Here is a 21,157-nt window from a genome sequence, read left to right as displayed (position 1 = left end):
ACCAGTTTCCACTCTTCCGGGAAAGAGCCTTCCTTCCATAGGCAATTGATCTGCCGCGTAAGGAACTCAATTGACCCATAGTCTAAATTCCGTAGCATTTTATTCGTAATGCCATCTGGCCCTGATGCCGATCGGCCATTAAGATTCTGCAGCGCCATCCTTATATCATTTAAAGTAAATTCCGCGTCCATAGCTGCATTTTTGTCTCCACTATATTCCAAAACCACATCAGGTGTATCGTGCCAGGTCTCCAACGGAAGGTATCTCTGAGCGAAATCCTTCAGCAACTCCTGCTCCGTGGAGTCCCGACACGCCTGATGGACCAGCTTACCTATCACAGTCCTCTGATTAGACTTAGTGTTTGTATCATCTAGTAAATGTCTGAGCAAACTCCACGCGCCACCCCTCTTAATGCGACCTTCAATAGAATTGCACACTTCATCCCATTGCTGCTTGCACAGAACCCGACAATGGTCTTCAATTTCCTGATTAACCACTGCTATACGCTTTCTAAGCCTTCTATTTAATCTCTGACCCTTCCATCTCGCTAACATCGACTGCTTTGCTTCCAACAAATGTGCCAGGCGACTATCCATGTGTTCCGTGTCAATATCGGTCTGAACCTCTTTAGTGGACGCCTCAACATCACTTTTAAGCTGACTAGTCCACTGTTCCAAGGTCAGCTCATTTCCCTCATCATCGATTCTCTGCGCTCTTCGTTTCCTAAATGCATCCCAGTCAACCATCCTGAATGTGCGCTCCTTTTTATTAGCCACTACCAAAGTAATCATAAGTATGTAATGATCGCTACCAAAATCTATATTAGAATTGGACCAGGACGAATTCACCACCCCCCGAACAAAAGTGAGATCAGGTGTCGAATCTCTACATGTCGACGTGCCACATCTGGTGGGATACGAGGGGTCTGTAATCAGAGGTAAATTCAAGTCTAGTGCCTGCTGCTATAGTCTCTCCCCCTTAATAGTGCTATAAACATACTTCCACACATGACATGGTGCATTGAAGTCCCCTCTAATAAGCAACGGTGCATCCTTAGCCAGATTGGATGCCTTGGTCAAGAGAGATTTGAAACTCGGCTTCGTGTCCCGGGGGCTACTGTACAGGTTAAGCAGGTAAACGCTCCTCTGACATGACCTTTGCCGACCTAAGATTACTTCCACCATAATATATTCAATCTTGCAATCTGCCATGTGAAGATCATGTCTAATATACGCCAACCTCCTATTAATGAGAGTAGCGAGTCCTCTGCCCTGTTCACTATCCTTAACTTCCGCTTTGAAATTCGTTAAGGTCACGTTAGACGTCGGTGTTTCCTGTAACATGATAACTTGAGGCTTGACTCCATGCGTTCTAACAAACTGCTGCAGAGACGCCTTCTTATGATTGAACCCCCTACAATTCCACTGCCAAATACTAAATGAACTATTTAATAGAGCCATCTTGACCACGGAAATTTGGTGAACTAGTTTTGAGCTCAAGTCCACTCGGACCACTGTCTCGTTTAGATATATTTCAATTTTGCCTAATCTCTCATCCGTGATATTTTCCCGTTCTTCTATCCACTCCAGTCTACTGATGATCTGATTTACACTTTCTTGCAATGTCCCCATCATTGCTTTAACCTCGGAACCGACTTTGCCCTGAATCCGTGCGGTCGAGCAAAAGGCCCTCTTTTTCGGAGCAGGCGTCTCTTCGTCCGCCATGTTCTGTTCTGCGGCCTCCACAGACCTTGGTACCTCAACCGAGTCATCATGTTTCCTAGCCTGTCTTAAGCTATCGTTGTTACCGGAAGGTAAGCCGTTCCTAAGTTCATCTATCTCTTTGATAAGCCCGTCAATGGCTGCTTTTAAACTACGATTCTCTCTCTCCAATTGCGCAATCCTATCCCTATCCTTATTACCATCCACATGCTCCTGGCGCTGCTCGCGCGCTCGGCCGGCGCTGATGCCACCCTTGACCTTGTCAGCCCAGGTGGTGTGGCTCCCAGCTGCACCACCGCCGCCACCAGCTGCAGGAAAGCGCACCCACGCCTCCATAGAAACGGATCGGCTCCTGGTCGTAGGAGTCCCATAAGATGGCCGCTGCCTCGACCTGGAGCAGCTCCTAGCGCGTGAGCGTCCCTTAGAGCGTTGGCGGGCGCTCACCAGCTGCACCATCTCGGCTGCCTCCTGTTCCGCCGTTAGCTCCGCCCTGGCTCTCTCCTGTAGTCGAACACGCACGACGTAGGGAAGCTGGTATCGTTGTCTGCATTGTTTATCCGTGGTCAGGTGTCGTCCGCCACAAAGCTTGCAACAAGGCACAGTTGTGATCCTCTTCAGGGTTCCGAGCCCCGCATCCTCGGCATTCAAAACAATCGGGCGCTGGGCAGACATCCGCCCGATGTCCAAGCTTGCCACACACATAACATACATCCAACTGCTTTCGATACAGGAAGCACCGTACCAGAGTTGGCCCATATTTGACGAAATTGGGCACTTTTAACCCGTCGAAAACAATGATGACTGATCCTGTGTTTTTGATGCGTTTGACCGCCATAGCCAGCGGATTGCGATCGTTAACAATATTCCGCCCAAGTGTCGGGGGGCCATCCATAATGTCTACATTGCGAATGACCCCCTTACACGTAGTGTGAGGGGCCGTCTCGTACGCACTGACTTCAAAATCCTTGTCCGCCACTCTGATTGACCTGAGTCTCACATATCGTTCAGCGTTGCTCCTTTCTGGCGTACTAGCCACCAAGATACTTTGCATAAAGTTCGGGCAAATAACATCTTCCCGAATCTGTTCAATTCCGAGGCCTGCCGCCTCTACGATTGCCTTGCCCACCGCTGTAGAGCTAACCTTCTCCAAATTCAGTCCACCCCGTGGGCGAATGACTATTTTGATGTGTTCTTGTGGCATCGGTGGCATGCGCGACGCCTTCACAATGCGATTCTTGATTGCCGAGCCTCCGCGCCGTTCACCTGCGCCCCGTCGTTGAGGCATCTCGCTTTGCGAACCGCCATCACCCAATCCATGCCTCGTCGTAGTTCTAGGTTTTCGGCTGGACACTGTCCGCCCTCCCAGGTCTTCAGTAAAGTCCTCCGCCGGGAGCACTTCCCCTTCAACGTGCATTGCTGCCATGCCGCGCTAGGTCTACCAGACGCTAGCTCTCGGCCAGCGTGGCGTAAGCACACAAGTTCCAATGAAGTCCAAAAAAGGGGTGGCCCACCTCAAAATCAGGTATCCGCTGAATCTTCTCTTCTTCACGGATCCAATGATATCAAATTTGCACCACTAGGTGATCAAAAAAGTCTCGGAAGCTTCGAAAAAGACGGACCCATAAAAGCCCACAAGCCTCCTTCGAACTTCGTCGTCGTCTCGTCTAGCACTTTGGTGGCCTAAAAGCTCTTGTGAGAGGCAATACGCAGGAATATACCGACGAACAGCCTCGTACAGTCCCAAAATTTCGTGCAGCCTTTCTCTCAAGCGCACTGAGGACCTATAAATGATAGCACTGTCTGTTACTAAGCTATTGTGCCGTGTGCACGATGTTTCAGACACCCAAATTAAGGTATAAATATTAATGCTTGCTTCTCCGGGTGCTGCTTAACAACTGCCATGCAAGATACATCGCTGCTGTGGCCGGCATTTTATCCTCTTTCTCTCACACACAGGTAGACAAAATCAAATGAGTGCAAAAAAAAGAGCATACTGCTAAATCTAATAAGTCAAGATTTCTTTCTATCCGTCGCAGCGCATAATGTAATTTTCAAGTGTTTGGGGCTGAAAAATGAGTCAGTAGGTTTAGCGAGTAGCTCAAGCTGTTTATACCATCTTCGGATCTTCGAACTGCAACATGGTCTCGCGATTAAGAGACAGCAAGCCGATCTGATTGAAGTGAGGTATCGGCCCACTATAGTTTGTGCGGCCTAGATGCCCAGTGTAGTCGCAACAGTGGGCACAACAATGCGGCGACTGCGCCTGCGCAGCAGCGGCTGCCGCTGCGTCGCTAGCTTCCTTCCGAGTCACGCTCAGGAAGATTTGCTCCAGCGTAGTGTACGTGATGAAAAAGTCCTGCAGCTTGAACTTCTTTTTGATGAAGGCCATGCGCGAGAACATCTCGCTCCAGTGGAGCCACACGTAACACATGCGCAACTCGAGCAGCCCCTGCACATCCGTGATACGCAAGGCGAACTGTTTCTTTTTGTACTTTCTATTTGCCACTGCTACAGAGTCATGAGCTCTTTGTCAGTTGGTTCGAGGATGCGATACACCTCTGAGCATCGCGATTTCTTCGCGGCGGTGGCGAAAAATTGAACGTCACATACCCGCACGGCGTTATGCTATGAAAGAAATGAAGAAATATAAAGCTCTCCTACTTTACTCTTGGCAAATCGAATTGGTGTCGTGTTACACGCAGATGCTTCTTCTCAGGAGTAAGGCAAAAAAAAAAAGTGGCTGCAACCCGAGTGACCACAAACCACCCATACTTGTCCAGACGCAAAAAAAAAAAGTATTTCGATGGATAGAACGGGCTTTCTGACAAAACACGTCATCCTGCATTTTTGGTTTCACATTGTGATTTAATTATGTGCGATAAAGCATGTACAGGATTTTTAAACCTGAGATTTTGTACTATTTTAAGCTTAGGCTGCTGTATACTGCGCAACATAATTTGTGCCAACATGTCGTGTAGACTACTGATTAATTTTACATGAAGCATTTCATCGTATCGCATTCTTACGATAAAGAGAAGCTGTGAGCCCAGAAATTAGCTGACCTATTTTTGCTTATAGAATATCTCCTTGTAACGCAACTGCTAAGAGCAGCCGACTGTTCTGTTGAGCGATGTTAGTATCGCCCGCTACGAAGAAATACATTTATCAAAACGAGTTTGACAATGAATTAAAATTCCCAGAACAATAAATGGTTGCATGGAGGCTAGTCGATTAGTTTTCATAGATTACGGAGTTGCTCTGCTCAATTCTAACTGGACCTACATCGAGAACACTTTGTGCGCCCTCGTGCTTTCTTCGTGTGCGTCCTGTTAGAGCGATGCAGTGCAATATTGCATCAGAAGCAACTGACATCACAATTTTACGCAAGCTGTGTGCTTCGAAATACAATCTTACATGGTTAATCAGTGTCTGTAATCAGAATGTGTCAAACTTGTTATACAACTTTGGTGCACTTTAGACACTGCAGATAGTGACAGTAAGGTTATTCTGCTGAGGCAGATTACAAAACATCTCTAAAACAAAATGCATGGATGAGTTTGCGAAACCCCAGGCAGAATGACTTTGTTGACGACAACACTATTTCATATGGACATTATTTTCCTTTAGTTTTTTGTAAAACTTCTTTAGAGTTTTCGGGTGTCATAATTTGTAAAATTTCAAGATGCGAGCATTTTATTAGGTATAATAACATGCTTTTCAAGCAACATTCTCATCGCAAACACTGTTCAAGTTGTGATCAGCCAAACTTTAGGGAAAAGCTGCGTCACCAATGTGCAAAGCGTTGAGAAGACAATAAAGTCCACGCCGAACACCTCTTTCTTGAACGTTATTACCGTAAAAAGCAAACAAACACTGACACCAAGGAAAACATAAAGGATAATAATTTCACTTATGATCTGAATTAAAGAAATGCTAAATTAAGGGACTAGAAAGTGGATCAAGAAACTAGTTACCGCAGGTGGGGAACGATCCCACGTCTTCGCAATACGCGTGTGAAGCTCGACCAACTGAGCCACCGCGGCGCCGTTTTCCACCGAACTTTCGGCGGTATTTATGTGTTACTACGAGGAATAATCATGCGAGTGTTAGCCAGCGCCACCACTCACAAACCTTGGCGGTGGATGTTGAACATCCTTTCTGCCGCAGGTGTCACGAGTACGTGATCTTTCTTCTGGGGGTGGGGAAGGCAGCTGGTCAATAAACCCACAGTTGCTACGTGATGGGATCAACGTTGTAAGATTCGAGACTCTCGTTATGTAATGAACTATAAGAAAGCGGGTTAACCGAGGGCCCCCATCTTTTAATATCATGAGAAGCCAACGAACAAAGACACTCAGGACGAAACAGGGGAAATTCATCATCATCATCATCAGCCTGGTTACGCCCACTGCATGACAATGGCCTCTCCCATACTTCTCCAACAACCCCGGTCATGTACCAAGTGTGGCCATGTCGTCCCTGCAAAATTCCTAATCTCATCCGCCCACCTAACTTTGTGCCGCCCCCTGCTACGCTTCCCTTCCCTTGGAATCCAGTCCGTAACCCTTAATGACCATAGGTTATCTTCCCTCGTCATTACATGTCCTGCCCATGCTCATTTCTTTTTCTTGATTTCAACTAAGCTGTCATTAACCCGTGTTTGTTCCGTCACCCAATCTGCTCTTTTCCTATCCCTTAACGTTACACCCATCAATCTTCTTTCCATGCACTGCAAAAATTTCCGTAATTTTACGGGGGATTTCCGTCATTATACGGAGAACTGCAGATAAAAATACGGAAAGTACGTCAAATTTCAAAAATACGGCAAAATCTGCCGTTAATATACGGAAAATGCTCTCCGTATTCAGCTTTACGGACATTTTCACTGTAATCATATAACGGCTATACGCTGTTTTGGACGAAACAGAGAGAATCCCGTATTTTTGTTCTGTGAACATCCGTATATTGTGAGAAAATTTAAGCTGTCTGAATGAGCGCTCGTACTCATAAAGTTTCAGCTAACAATACTTTATTGAACACGCAAACTGTACGCATTATGAAGTTGCGTACAAAATGTGAGAGCTAGCCTTCTACCAAAAGCTGCAATAACAGATCGTATAAATATATATACGCATCTTCTATTCCGGTCGCAGTTTGCCGTGCATATGGGCTTTGTAACGCTGATCATATGCGCAAATATATGCGTGTTCTCGCAATGTTCTCAAATTAAGCGCTTTGTAGTTAATAACGCAGCATATATGTTTAAGTGAATGAAGAGCCGGGGACATACGTGCATGCATAAACAAACTTGCGGCACTCAGGTGCTGGTGCACTGGGAATGACATTGGTGCTCTATACGCCAAAAATTGTGCGCACTCTAAATCAGTACCGAAACGCAGGGAGTGGTATAATGACCGTAACTGCGTTTACATTTGGCAATAAATGGTCTCGAAGGGGACTGGCGGCCTATAGATCCAAGTACAACGGTCGGAGGAAATTTTCGAATGCGGCAAGCAATTAACCCAAGTGTCAAAGGGCACTGCTGAACTGCAATGTAGTTGGTTGAACTCATTCCCATGATATTTACAAAATATCTCGTCTCTGACAATAACTGCCCATTCATTGAGACAAATCGATTACGCATAATCTTCACTGTTCATGTGTTAATTCTTGCGGTAAGATGTAATCGCAAACATTTGGCGCTTCATCTTGAAACAAGACCGGTAAGCGTGCTCGTTCTTGTACGGTAGAATAAAGAACGCGAACATGCACCGACATGTGTGTAAACTACTGGAAGGTGACTGAAGATGAAGGACCTATTACCGCGCTAGTACTGTGTATACTGTCAAAAAGAAGAAAAAAATATTTCGGAAAGAAAGAATGCCCAGTGTCGAGATGTAACGATTCAAGCTTTATTTCTTTTTGACCTAGAATGCAATACCATTAGTTCCACGTGCTTTATGCATGGGTAATGTTATGACACAACTCATTATTTACCCGTTCATTACATGCACCAACCAGCCCAAATTATCCCTGTACTAGAGCTTATGGACGCATCGCAGTGCACTGCTTTGCACTTCATTATAGCACAGGGGTTTGCTATCGCCAGTAGCGAATGCTTTGGTTGACCTCCCTGCCTTTCTGCCTTTTGAATTCTCTCTCCCTTTGTATAAAACGCACTAACTTGTGGGAGAGAAAGCGTTCTCCTCTTTTAGAATTCAATTAATTGTCAAGCAATTATATTGCAGTTCCAGTAACTAGAGCAGAAATGCGAAAACGAAACCGATTCTGTTCGGTTCTCCGCGCTCAGAGTGCGACACCAGGGGGCAGCGCGCGCTGCGCGTCCGTTAGGAGTGGCAGACGGAGATGCACATGTGTAGTCAGCCGGCATTTTTCGAGTCGTGTTGTAAATGTTGTTAATTCGCCGTAAATATCTCTTGATTTGTACTCAAGGGTGGAGCAAGAGCCCAAGGAAGAGAGATTAGAGAGTTTTAGAATTGGGGGCGCAAGGCCCTGGGGCCCCAAGCCGCGTTGCGTCGGTTGCTGTTGGGTCTAGGTGAGCAGCAGAGTTTGAGGATTGGGTCGAACGCAGACAGCGTTGGGTTGAGCGCACGGGGCGCCGCAGTGTGGAAAATAGAAAGGTGCTTGAAAGAAAAAAAAATGAACCTCTTTTCTTACACGTGAAAACAAACAGAATGCATTTTTGAGCAAAAAGAACAAACAATAAAATGTAAGAAACTGTGTTAGTACCGGTTAGCATTGCGAATTAAGTGTGCGATTTTAAGCCAAGCAAAGCCAATCGAAGCAAAGTACTCTTAGTTGGTGTTTTCTTGTGACGCGCTGCAAAAAAACTGCGAGTTCACCCATGTGAAATGACGAAAATCAGTCGAAGTAAATAACGTATGCTCTGCGACCATCTGCTGTACGCCATCGCTGTCACCCACGAGGGCGGCCCAAGACGGCTTGGGGGCCCACGCTAGTTTTCGATTCTTGGGTCTTGGGTTAACGCGAACGCAAGAACGCAAGACTGGCTTGGGTTCTGCGCATGCGCACTTGTGGCGCGCAATTTTCTTGGGTCCCCAAGCCGCTTGGGCCCCCAATTCTAAAACTCTCTATTTTGACGCATCGGGAGCGAAGAACAGGAACGATGGATGGTTACGCTGCTTGGGTCTCGGCACGTTCGAATTGGCAAAGTTCCGAATTTGTTGCTGTGTTGTGTACGCTTGTGCGCTCGTTATTTGCCGTCATCGCGCGGAGATATTTGCGCTGGATGTCTTTCACTTCGTGTACAAAACTCTGCTCGCTGCGGCATCGAAGAAGTTGTCCTGTGTTTGGGTGCACGTATGCGCTTGGACACGGATAGCCTGCTTGCTCTCAACGGGTGTTCAACAGTCTACGCGCGCTCGTAACTTGCTCATGAGGTAAGCCCATTTTAATCTTATTTGGTTTGCATAACGTAGGGGTTAAAATGATGTGTGGTAAGCCGGTGTCGCGAACAGAAATATTGTTTCAAAAGACCACTATGCAACGTCTTAGGGCAAAAATGACGCATGAATGGGGAAAGGGATCAACCTATCTTTTCAGATCGATTCCAGTCGTAGCGCGATTGGCTCGATCGCAATTTCCGTGAGGCACTTCTAACCTTTTGTTCACTCGCGTTAAAAGCGTAGAATAAAACTGCGTTCAGTTGAGCTCTTGTATTGACGCTTGTATTGGCTTGAGAGCATACTGTATCCGATACAAGAACTTCTGTTAAAATACGGAAATAAACGTTCGAGGCAATAGCAGTCGCTCACTACCTGGGATCGTTACTTTCTTGCTTGGGTGCACGTTTTAATTGTGACCAGAAAAAAACGTCTTGCTGCACCATTTGCGGTGCAGCAAGACGTATTCCTTCGAATGATGTCTGGGCAGTCAAGGCATTCGTGCCACTAAGCAAGCAGTAAACGGGGTATCAGTGCGAAAAAATTTGGACATACAAGAGATGCGAATGGTATCATCATAGACTCTTTTATTTGACGAATAAATCAGTTGTATTACTAAAGCGGAGAGTGGATATGCATGAAAGTCAGATTGTATTGATACTCAGCAAAAACAAGGTAACTTATCATTACTAATCAATGCTTTTCTTTTACTGAAAGGCAAGTTGCTGTTGTGCTGGAGCTGAGAAGAGGTCTGCTGCCTGCAATGGGTCCATCTCTCTCAAGTTATTGCAGTATTATAGCTCTCAAGGTGAGTGGATTTTTTTTTCTCATAGCTATTTGCCACCTGAATCATGACCGTTTACTTAGCTGTGTAGGTGATCACTGTTAGTGACATTGAAGTGCTGGTGGACCAGCACTCCTTTATGATTGCAACGCATATGACAGAGTGCAGCTGTGGCAGTATGCAAAGGTGTTAATCTATAAGCCAAATTAGGTTCTTTGAGGTAATATGTTAATATATTGATGACATTGGATTGTGGTCTAGCAGGCAAAAATGCTAAGCAAAAAGAAATTTGAATTTGCACTTGGTAAGATGTGCAAGCAATTCAGGCTGTTATACATGAAATGGGACATTTGTAGATGTCTTCTACAGTGCTGCAGTCCTGAATTGCTTCAGAGTTGAGTGATACCACTATAATTTCTCTGTAGAGCATGCAACACAGTTTAGCATTGGGAGAGGCTGGCATCAACAGGCGTCTACTTACTGTGAAGTTCAAATGAGGTGTTACTCTTAGGGTGACTATGTATAATTTATGGTTTAATTCTAATCTTGTGTCAGGCAGACATAGTTTACCCACTTGGTTAAACAATAGAGATGTAATATCTATGTATACAAGTATTACCCATTCATTTATGCCATTTAGACAATGGCAGAAATGCGTGGGTAATACTTGTGTACATATACAATACATCACTATTGTTTAACCAAGCGGTGCCCCTGCATGTTAAATTTTACAGGGCTATTATTAAGTAATGTCAGCTTTTGTTGTAACATTAAGGCACCTTTTATATTATTACAGATTACCACCATTGTGCATCATCATAGTGTCATATTTACACTAAATGTATTTGACTTTGCTATAAAACCTTGCACAGCGGTGCATCATGAAATTTTTTTTTATAGTTTCTGGCCTCAGAATGCACTTCACGTTATATTCTTGTTTGCAACAAGACTATAATGCAGGTTTCTCTCCTTATGTTTTGTGGCACTTCATACTGCGGCGAGCTAAACCACTGGGCAGCAATACTGGATACGCTACTGCGTGTGGAGCTGTCTTCAAACACACACAAGGAATACATCATTGCTTTTTTAGCACAAAACAACAGAAACAAGAAAGACGACAGAACAAGGCGCTACTCTCAACTGACATCACTTTATTGCGTCCCTCCTTTGTAGACAGCAGAATCTAGAAGAACATGGGCTGTGAACACCATGTGCAGGAACCACCAACATCTGATAAAAAAAGCACACTCATGCGACAGAATCCAAAAAAAAACTATATTGAGCACTTTACAAGGTTAAAGAAAGCACACTAATGCACTGTGGCCCCAATGACTGTATGAAGAAAACTTCCGATAACTCTCTGGCGGTGGTATCACGGCTCTTTTTTCAAAATCGTAGCATGACGAAACATTGCGAACCTAAGCGATCCATACCAACAGGCACAGGTTCCCATTTGGCTCAACATTGTAAAATATAAAAGTGCAAAGCCATGTTTCGTGATACTACGATTTTGAAAAAGTGCTGTGATACCACCGCCTGAGAGTTATCGGAAGCTTTCTTCATACAGTCATTGAGGTCACAGTGCATTAGTGTGCTTTCTTTAACCTTGTGCAGTGCTCAATATGGTTTTTTGGATCCCGTCGCATGAGTACGCTCTTGTGATTGGTTGTTGGGGGTTTCTGCGCATGGTGCTCACTGCGGATGTTCTTCTAGATTCTACTATTTATAAAGGAGCGACGCAATAAAGTGATGTCAGTTGAGTGTAGCGCCTAGTGCCGGTCGTCTTTCTTGTGTCCATTGTTTTGCGCTTAACAAAGTATTTATGGATTCACACCAACTAGCCCGCCAACACATTGTGTTGCGGGCACTTCTGAAGTACTGTCTGTCCAATAACCTTGGTGGCATGGAAGCGCCGTCCACTTCTATGCGTTGCTTTCTGTTTCATTGTGGCATCACATCACATTATAATCATAATGTGTATGTACTTTTTCCAAGGGACCCATATTCCTATCCTTTTGTTATATTTGCTGTCGCATTATTTATGTGCAAATGACCAGTCCTCCAAGCTCCATTTTATCGCAAAGTAAACTACTGGTACCTAAACAGTTCTGTATATCAGAAAACCAAAGCTGAACTGCCGAACAGTACCAAGCCTTAGTGCAGTGTCAAGCAGTCAGATTTTATTGGTCATGCAGAGGTGCACAGGATAGCTCTTTATTACTTGCTGAATAATTAAGCTGTGTGAAAACTGAGTAATTATGTAGCTTCAACCACATGCTATTGGTCATTGCTCCTGCCCTCATCAAATGTAGAAGATTATCACGGCATTTCCTATTCTCTTTTTCCTTATTACAGTGGGATTACTGCATGCGTAAGTAGGAAACGGATCACATAGGCAATCAAAAGCCAACATTGTGTAAACTTGGAACATTGATTGTACAGTTTGATGACCCAGAATAAGTAGAAATACACCATAAATGATTGACAATTAACTTTTACTTGACACAGGGCTAAAGCATACAGTAAGCATACTGTATGCTCATACGGTGTCACATCAATTTAAATTTTAGTGTAGCTTTACAGTGTACGCTTCTATTGTTGCATTCTGTCAGAGGAATGGTAATGTTTGGCGTGTATAGCACCTAGACTGTCTATATACAGTAGTAAAAATGTGTGAACTGTATTTTTTAATTATTTGATAGAATGTGTAGCACAATAAAGCCATACAATCAATGCACAGTGATGTGACTTTCTCTGCACATGTTGCAGGTTCAAAAAAGTATGGTGGAAGCTGTTGCCAAGGTTCCGACCAGAAAAGACAGCCAGTATAAAAGGGTCCACGCCACTGATCTCTACTACAGGGGATGAACAGCACATCGAGCGCCCTCGACTGAAGCCGGCCTTGTCCCGGAAGTTGGTGCTTCACAACTTTGCGGCAGCACTTTGTTGCACGGGTGTGTAGCATTTCTTCCCCTAACATGCCTGCCTGATGTGCCATAAACTACCCAAGCAGTGTTTCGAGGTGTCCAGAATTTTTCCATTGTAGTGTCTACAGTGTCGCTAACATAAGTGGCGTGCAATCGAAACACTGGAAAATCAGAAAAAACTTGATGTAAGAGAACACTATCGTATACGGGTTCAGATTGTCATAAAAGTGCTTACCAGACATGTAGAGACCTCCTAAAATGTGAAAAACCACAAAGTTTTTCGGCAGCAATATTATCTGATCGCACGCACTAGTTAGTCCACCATATGCCCTGCTTCCAGGACAAGCGACTGCATGACATCGCATTTCCACTGGCTTCACCTGCATCCGGTGCGGTGTGCTGCATCCAGCGAAACATGTTAGAAATCAGTGGTGCACAGTGTTTTCTGTCCCCTTTCTCGACGCCTACTGAACACATGTTAAACTGTTTCCAAAGCAGACAAACAGAGGGAAAGGGTTCTGAACACATTGCATTTTAAAGTGGCTGGTACTGGGTAACGCAAGTACTGTGGCATAGTAGATTTGCACCAGGCAACCTGGGTGCCAAAAAGGCTGCTGTTTACTTGCAAATGGTCAACATATTGTGAGCATGTTGAAGTTCTTTTTTTATTCTCATCGCTTATTTAGCTAACGGAGACAGCTTTCACAACTGAAGAAGCCTTGGAAGCATGAAACACTTCACAAAACCAGCTTCAATATATCGTGTCTGCATCACAATTTCATGGCTGCATGAGTGAACCCTCTGGTTAACATGTAAGAGAGTTCATGATGTTTGCCATGCATTATCCACTTTATTTACAGGTCAACCCTATCTTGAGATTTAAGCTGATGTTGCGTTTAGAGAAATTATGGCCGAGAGCCAGCTTTTGAGAATACAGATTGAGCTTGACAGATTAAACACCAGAACAAGTCGTTGAGGATTTCAGATCAAGAATTTTCAAAGGCCAGTTCATTTAGTGGTATTAATATTCTGCTCGAAGTTGTTGATTGTTACGTTCATATGGTGCCCAAGCATTGCGGTAACAACTTCACTTGGAGTACATAGCAAGGGTGTATTCGATGTAGGCTGCTGGCTTTTTTTCTGTGTTTTCAAACACTGGTTTCTTGTTCAGTTTAAATTTTCAAATTTTGCATTGTTTATTAGGTGTTGTGTCTTGTTTCCTTTTCCTGCTGCTTCTTAGTTAAACATCTGAATAGTGAACACAACTTGACCTTTTGCTTGATTGCCTAGATTACATGCCCTCGATGCAAAACAATTTCACTTCAAAACTGCTTGTACCATACTGAAAGAATAACTTGAAGCAGCCATAGCCACCAATAACACGCAAGAGATGATTATGAAAATGTTAATATTGTTTTTTGATCTACAGGGTGTCTTAACTATCATGCACCAAGATTTAGAAATATGTAAATGCGATGTAACTAGACAAAATGAAGGTAATGTTTGCCATCGCTTGGAGATACTCTGATTATATTGTGCATTCTGCCTAATTACATAATTCTTAATTAGTTAATTAATATCTCAAATAATTAAATGAAATGTGTGAATGAAAAGTTTTAGAGCAATATGAAAGCCTCCTGATACATTTTTTTGTTACTGTTACTCATTGTGTGCTACATAAAAGTGTTTTTCCAAGGAATAAGCCTGCGAATACACATAAAGTGTCTTGAGTGGCCAGTCATGTGTCAGTCTTGTGGTGCAAAGCCACGAATACAACTTAAATGGGTTCTTTTAAGAAAAAGACTTAGCTCAGCAAATTATCTTTCTTTGTGCAGCCTGTGGAGACAAGGTTTCTTAGACATGGCCGTGGCCCTCAAGGAAGATGCCGAGGCCACAGGCAGTTCCTCCAGTGACCGTGAAAAGGTCCCCTGGGGCACAAGTCTGGTTTGGCACCCCCACCTTTCTCCTGCAGCTTTTCTGTCTACTTAGCTAACCAGGTGGGTTATATGGTTATATGGCAAAGGGAAAAAGAATCTACAGCATCAAATGCAGAACTTGCTCAAGCTCAATGCATTTTTGGTGTGAAGTTTTTCCCTTATCATTTATCAAAAAACGGGTAATAAGTATATGATATGGTCTTCATACGGACACCTCTTTCCCACAGAGAATTAGCAGTAAAAAAAGCAGCTTATGAAGGCTTGAATATTAGCTAGGATGATGTGGCATAGATAGGATAATGATTATGAATGTTTCTAATGAATGTCGTGGTAGTAGAGTGAATAATCAGAGTTTATATATAGATTGAAAGACATTTCGTTCCAATGCCAGAATTTTAAATCATCCCAAATAATTCTTGCATTTTATAGTCTTCATTTATAGTTCTTGATGCTTGCTTCTTGCTGACATCATTCTTATGCTGCATAATTCACCTGTTATAAATTCCCTATTTCTCCCATTCAAGAACTTTACATTCATCATAAGAAACCTCGTAGATGAGTTCCAGAAACTTGCTGATGAGATTAGGGGGCGGCGTGTACCCCAGGCTGAGATATGCATTCAAGAGCCTCATATCTTGCAAATGTTAGAAATACTCCTGCTAAGCAAGTTCTTGGTGTCATACAAGGTTATTTGCGAATATGAATTTGCCTGAATTTAGAAAACAGTCAATATAAAACATGTCAAGCGATATCGCTGACGATACACACACATTCCAACTGAACTAAATACAAATAAATATAGCACCAAATGCAGAATCATTGGCATGATGCCATTCTTTCAGTGGAATAAAATCTGTCCTGCATTGTAAATCTGGAATCCTTCATAATCCAGACTACTAAATACTTATGAGGGTTGTAACGTGAAATATGCATGTATTTATTCCTCGTTTCTTTACTTTAGGACCCGATAATGCTTAAACAGCAGTGAAAGAACTGAGATCACAGCACCTAATAGTTTATATTGCTCTAGAAATCCGTTTCTCTGCCGATCGCAGCATTCGACACTAACAAGAAGGCACATAACACTTAGGGTGGTGCTATTCACTTTGATTGTTTGGGAACGAAACCCGTAATGTACATGTTATGGCCCTACGTGTCATTACGTTTGAACAACAAAAAGGTAGGGGTTTTGCATTTTGCAAAACTGCATGGAGGTTTTCACTGTGTGCAATTAAAATTAGGAACCTTCCCAGCTCATACTAAATGCATTCTCCAAAGCTTTAGGTTATACAGGTGCACTACTTTACACAGAACACACTCTTTTCCCTCGTCACGGCTCACACTCTTAGGCAGAGTTACACCCTTTGAAGTGCCCCTTCTTCCACACAACGATAATTGTCATCTGCCTTTATGCATTTCCTTTCTTTAACGCTGTGAGCCCTGTGCTTTCCAGTAACGAACGGCATGCGCGTTATCAGCATGATAGCATTCCCGACAACAAAGTAGCGGGCGTGGCGTCTTCAAGAAAGGAAACGCATCAAGGCAAATAACGATTATTGTTGTGTGGCAGAAGGGGCACTCCAAAGGGTGTAACTTTGCCTAAGAGTGCAGGTGGTGATTCAGATTCTTCAAAGGTGTTTCATTGTATGGGATGGCACATCGCGCTTCACTTATTTGCAGAATATTGCATTCCAATTGTGTCATATGAGATAAATCCATTAGAGAGCTTTAGCTTGCCCTAAATTTATTACAGCTGTGTACTGTTAAACTGGCCGCAGCTTGCAGTGCTTGTGGAAAAACAATTGTAACTGCCATATTATATGTAACTGCTAGTGCACAGGCATCGGCAGCAGCAATGGTTAGGGTACACTTGTTTCTTCTATTCTGGGGTATGCATCCTCCACCAGAAAGTAGTTTTTTTCGTCTTCCTCTTCTACCATATTGGAATGTGAAATGGGGTGTAATTTGTAGGATATACTCGTGCATAAACTTCATGAGCATTTATTCTTGTCTGTGCCACAGATCATTGTTGCTACCACTGTAAAAGAAGGGTGCCTGTTTACAGCACCCATAGGGAACAATCTGTGAATCTTTAACAAACAGTAAGGATAATGAATAATCGAATAATTTTTAGCAATTTTCAACAAATTTAGCACTCTTTGCTTTCCACTATGGTGTTTTTCAAACTCTAATGTTGGCACAAGGTTTGAGTGCAGGATGTCATTTTGTGTGAAAGAGTACACTTGTGTGCATAACACCTCATCGTCAACATTCTGCTCCACAGAATGTCATTAGCTTTCGTATGCATTGGTCACTATCTCACAAACCGGTTGCTCCTTTGTTAGTTGGAATGTAGCATTTATGTAAAGCACATTTGATGTTCTAACAAAAAGCATTGTTCCCTCTTATCCCCTAATTCTCCTCTCTTGATGCCTAGTGTTGTAATAGCATGGTTGACACCATGAGAGTCAGTGGGGTGAATAATTGTGTCTGGTGGAGTAGGGGGTGTACGTTAACTTAAGCAACTTTTCCAGACGACTTGAATCAGTATTGTGGAATGCTGTTTTTTTTTTTGCAATCACTGTTACCAAGTTTCACTTTGGTTGTGGCAACAAGTATAATGTAGTTCGCTAGCACTCCTGCCAACACATATAATTTGCAGGCATCTGTGTTGAAAAAAAGACCAGCTAATGGTTTGCCAGGAGCTAAGGTCCATTTAGACCATTAAATTTTGAACTTACACCGGTGGAAATAACTAGTGAATGAAAGCACACCCAGGAGAACTGAAGCAAGACTGCGAGTCGGCCTAGTTGGAACAAATTCATCTTGAAACTTACTGTGCGCAACAAACAGGGACGAAGAATAGAAGAAACACAAGGACGAGCGCTTAACATTGTGTTTTTTCTATTCTACGTCCCTGTTTGTTGCGCACAATAAGTTTCAAGATGAGCAGGAGAACTGACCATAATATTTTCTTTTATTATAACACCGCTGAAGCTTTGAACTGCATTTGAACTGGCTTGTTTAAAAAATGACCCATTTCCTTGTTCAAGTAAGACAAAGGTTCCACAGGAAGACAGAAACTTGAAGCCGTCAACAGCAGCATGAATATAAACAGCACTCGACGTTTTGCAATCTTGCACCTGGTTATATTATCCATCCCATTTTTTTCCACAGGCTGTTCTTTACTGTTTTATGGTCATATCCAGTTTAATTTTAATGTCCCTATTTTTTAATATTTGGTTAATATATATTTTCTTCATCGGCTTTCAACCAAATATATATTCATAATGCGCCTTCATTTGCCACTTGCAGTGATCCTAACCAGATGCATCTTGATACAAAATTTATTTTCCTTAATTCTTCGTTTTCCTTTTCCAAAAGTGCAAACTGTTTATCTTGATACCTATTTTGTCTTCTGGGAAGATTAGGTCTACTGGAATAATGACTGCTTACATGGGTACATCGTTTTCTGTTTTAGTCACCCCTACTCTTGGCAAGTACTGACAGCATCGCTCATACCCGCTCCATCACAATCACCACTGCTAAGCACACCCTTCCTTCCTTTATTTTAACACTTTGACTTCTCTTGACCTATTATACGCACCAGTTACTTCTCCCCCAATGAAGCTAGGGGCCAGTGAGATATGCAAAATCCAAAACAACACAGCCAAGGAAAACATTTGCTACCCTAATGACAAGCACATATGTCGAAATGTTGGCTACAGCAACATCCCTTGTTCCAACAATGTTGATCTACTTACATGTTTTTCTAACACAGAAGTTACTGCTTTGTCGTGTTCTGTGATTAAACTTTTTTGCCGCTTTCTTTAGGATGGATATTCACGAATACTATTTGTTTCTCCTAACAGCAGCAAGTTTATCCTTGCAAGCGTTTGGAGTCAAGAACAACTTTCACCAGGAAGAAGTGCAAGACGAGTGATTGAATAAATTAAGTTGCTTCTGTGATCTAAGAACTTGAGGACTGAAATGTTGCACCTTTTTGTATATATGCTATGCAGTGCAATCATATCACAAAGTGCAAAGTGTTTTATCTCTGCAGCCATGTCAGTGTGTTGGCAAGACAATTTTCTCAATGGTGACCTGCTGCTATGACTATGAGCTGCCTTCATGACATTTGCATTAAAGGAGATGTACTATCGTGGACAAAAGTACCCTGGAAGTGCGAGCGTTGACCAAATTGCATTTCTGCTCAAGACCGCTGAAAACAGTGGGTCACGTATGCACATTCCGAACGCAGATGGTGGCACGGCTGATCCCAGCAAATAGCACACCAATGAAATTCGGTCGACTCTCGCACGTCCTGGGCAATTTTGTCCCCGATGGCACATTCTTCGAATGGATATGCTCTGCAAGATGAAATACGGGAAGCACCTGTACTTTAACGGATATAGTACAGATTTAGCATACGGAGTCTTTCGTTTTCTGAATACGGCAAGCACCTGTTTTTTAACGGTTATAGTACAGATTCAGCATACGGTGTGTTCCGTTTTCTGAATACGAGAAGCACCGTACTTTAACGGTTATAGTACAGATTCAGAATACAGAGTCTTCCGTTTTCTAGATACAGAAGCACTCGTATCTTGTATTACGGTCTCTTTTTTTACAGTTGTCCGTTCTACGGAAATGACCGTTCTTAATTTACGGAAGAGTGTTCGGTCACAAATTACCAGCAAATTTTCTGTAAAGTAAGGCAAATTTTTTTTACAGTGTGGCTGGTTGCGTCATCCTCAATTTAAGCATAACCCTTTTCGTAAGCCTCCAGGTTTCTGCCTCATGCGTGAGTACTGGTAAGACACAGCTGTTATACACTTTTCTCTTGAGGGATAGTGGCAACCTGCTGTTCATGATTTGAGAATGCCTGCCAAACGCACCCCAGCCCATTCTTATTCTTCTGATTATTTCAGTCTCATGATCCGCATACGCGGCCACTACCTGCCCTAAGTAGATGTATTCCCTTACCACTTCCAGTGCCACGTTACCTATCGTAAACTGCTGCTGTCTTCCTAAGCTGATAAACATTACTTTAGTTTTCTGCAGATCAATTTCTAGACCCACCCTTCTGCTTTGCCTCTACAGGTAAGTGAGCATGCATTGCGATTGGTCTCCTGAGTTACTTAGCAAGACAATATCATCAGTGAATCGCAAATTACTAAGGTATTCTCCACTCACTTTTATCCCCAATTCTTTCCACTCCAGGTCTCTGAATACCTCCTGTAAACACGCTGTGAATAGCATTGGAGAGATCGTATCTCCCTGTCTGACGCCTTTCTTTATTGGGATTTTGTTGTTTTCTTTATGGAGGACTACGGTGGCTGTGGAGCCACTATATATATCTTTCAGTATTTTTACACATGCCACGTCTACACCCTGATTCCGTACTGCCTCCATGACTGCTGAGGTTTCGACTGAATCAAACGCTTTCTCGTAATCAATAACAGCTATATATAATGGTTGGATATATTCCGCCCATTTCTCTATTACCTCATTGATTGTGTGAATATGGTCTGTTGTTGAGTAGCCTTTACGGAATCATGCCTGATCCTTTGGTTGGCCGAAGTCTCAGGTGTTTCTGATTCTATTTGCGATTACCTTAGTAAATACTTTGTAGGCAACGGACAGTAAGCTGATCGGTCTATAATTCTTGTAGTCTTTGGCGTCCCATTCCTTAAGGATTAGGATTATGTTAGCGTTCTTCCAAGATTCTGGTAAGCTTGAGGTCATGAGGCATTGTGTATATAGGGGTGGCCAGTCTAGTAGAACAATGTTCCCACCATCCTTCAACAAATCTGCTGTTACCTGATTTTCCCCAGCTGCCTTCCCCCTTTGCATAGCTCCCAAGGCGTTCTTTACTTCTTCCGGTGTTACATGTGGGATTTCAAATTCCTCTAGACTATTCTCTCTCACATTATCGTCGTGGGTGCTACTGGTACTATATAAATCTCTATAGAACTCCTCAGCCAATTGGAATATCTCATCAATATTACTAATGATATTGCCGGCTTTGTCTCCTAACGCATACGTCTGATTCTTGCCTATTCCTAGTTTCTTCTTCACTGTTTTTAGGCTACCTCCGTTCCGGAGAGCATTCATAATCAGGAAGTGGTTTTGGCACGTAAAACCCCAAATATTATTATTATTATTCCGGAGAGCATGTTCAATTCTATCCATATTACAGTTCCTTATGTCAGCTGTCTTACGCTTGTTGATTAACTTAGAAAGTCCTGTCAGTTCTATTCTAGATGTAGGGTTAAAGGCTTTCATACATTGGCGTTTCTTGATCAGATCTTTCGTCTCCTGCGATAGCTTACTGGCATCCTGTCTAACGGAGTTACCACCGACA

The 21,157-nt window shown here is 43.1% G+C and overlaps 1 long non-coding RNA gene across 3 annotated transcripts; it reads left to right on the top strand.

Moving 5' to 3' along the window:
- The first annotated feature begins 8,873 nt into the window (after positions 1-8,873).
- LOC135908418 (uncharacterized) lies at positions 8,874-18,734 on the top strand. Of its 3 annotated transcripts, XR_011509944.1 has the most exons (6): positions 8,874-9,142; positions 9,863-9,953; positions 12,285-12,300; positions 12,699-12,883; positions 14,692-14,853; positions 18,666-18,734. It is a non-coding gene; the product is annotated as an uncharacterized lncRNA (long non-coding RNA). The 3 variants fall into 3 exon arrangements; XR_010566319.2 differs by lacking the exon at positions 12,285-12,300; XR_010566320.2 differs by lacking the exon at positions 12,285-12,300 and having other exon boundaries at positions 18,669-18,733.
- Positions 18,735-21,157: the final 2,423 nt, after the last annotated feature.

This window comes from Dermacentor albipictus, unplaced genomic scaffold (genome assembly GCF_038994185.2).
Source record: "Dermacentor albipictus isolate Rhodes 1998 colony unplaced genomic scaffold, USDA_Dalb.pri_finalv2 scaffold_25, whole genome shotgun sequence".
In the NCBI taxonomy this organism is placed as follows: Eukaryota; Metazoa; Arthropoda; class Arachnida; order Ixodida; family Ixodidae; genus Dermacentor; species Dermacentor albipictus.
The sequence above is the reverse complement of the archived record's forward strand: the minus strand, read 5'-3'. Positions and strand labels throughout refer to the sequence as shown.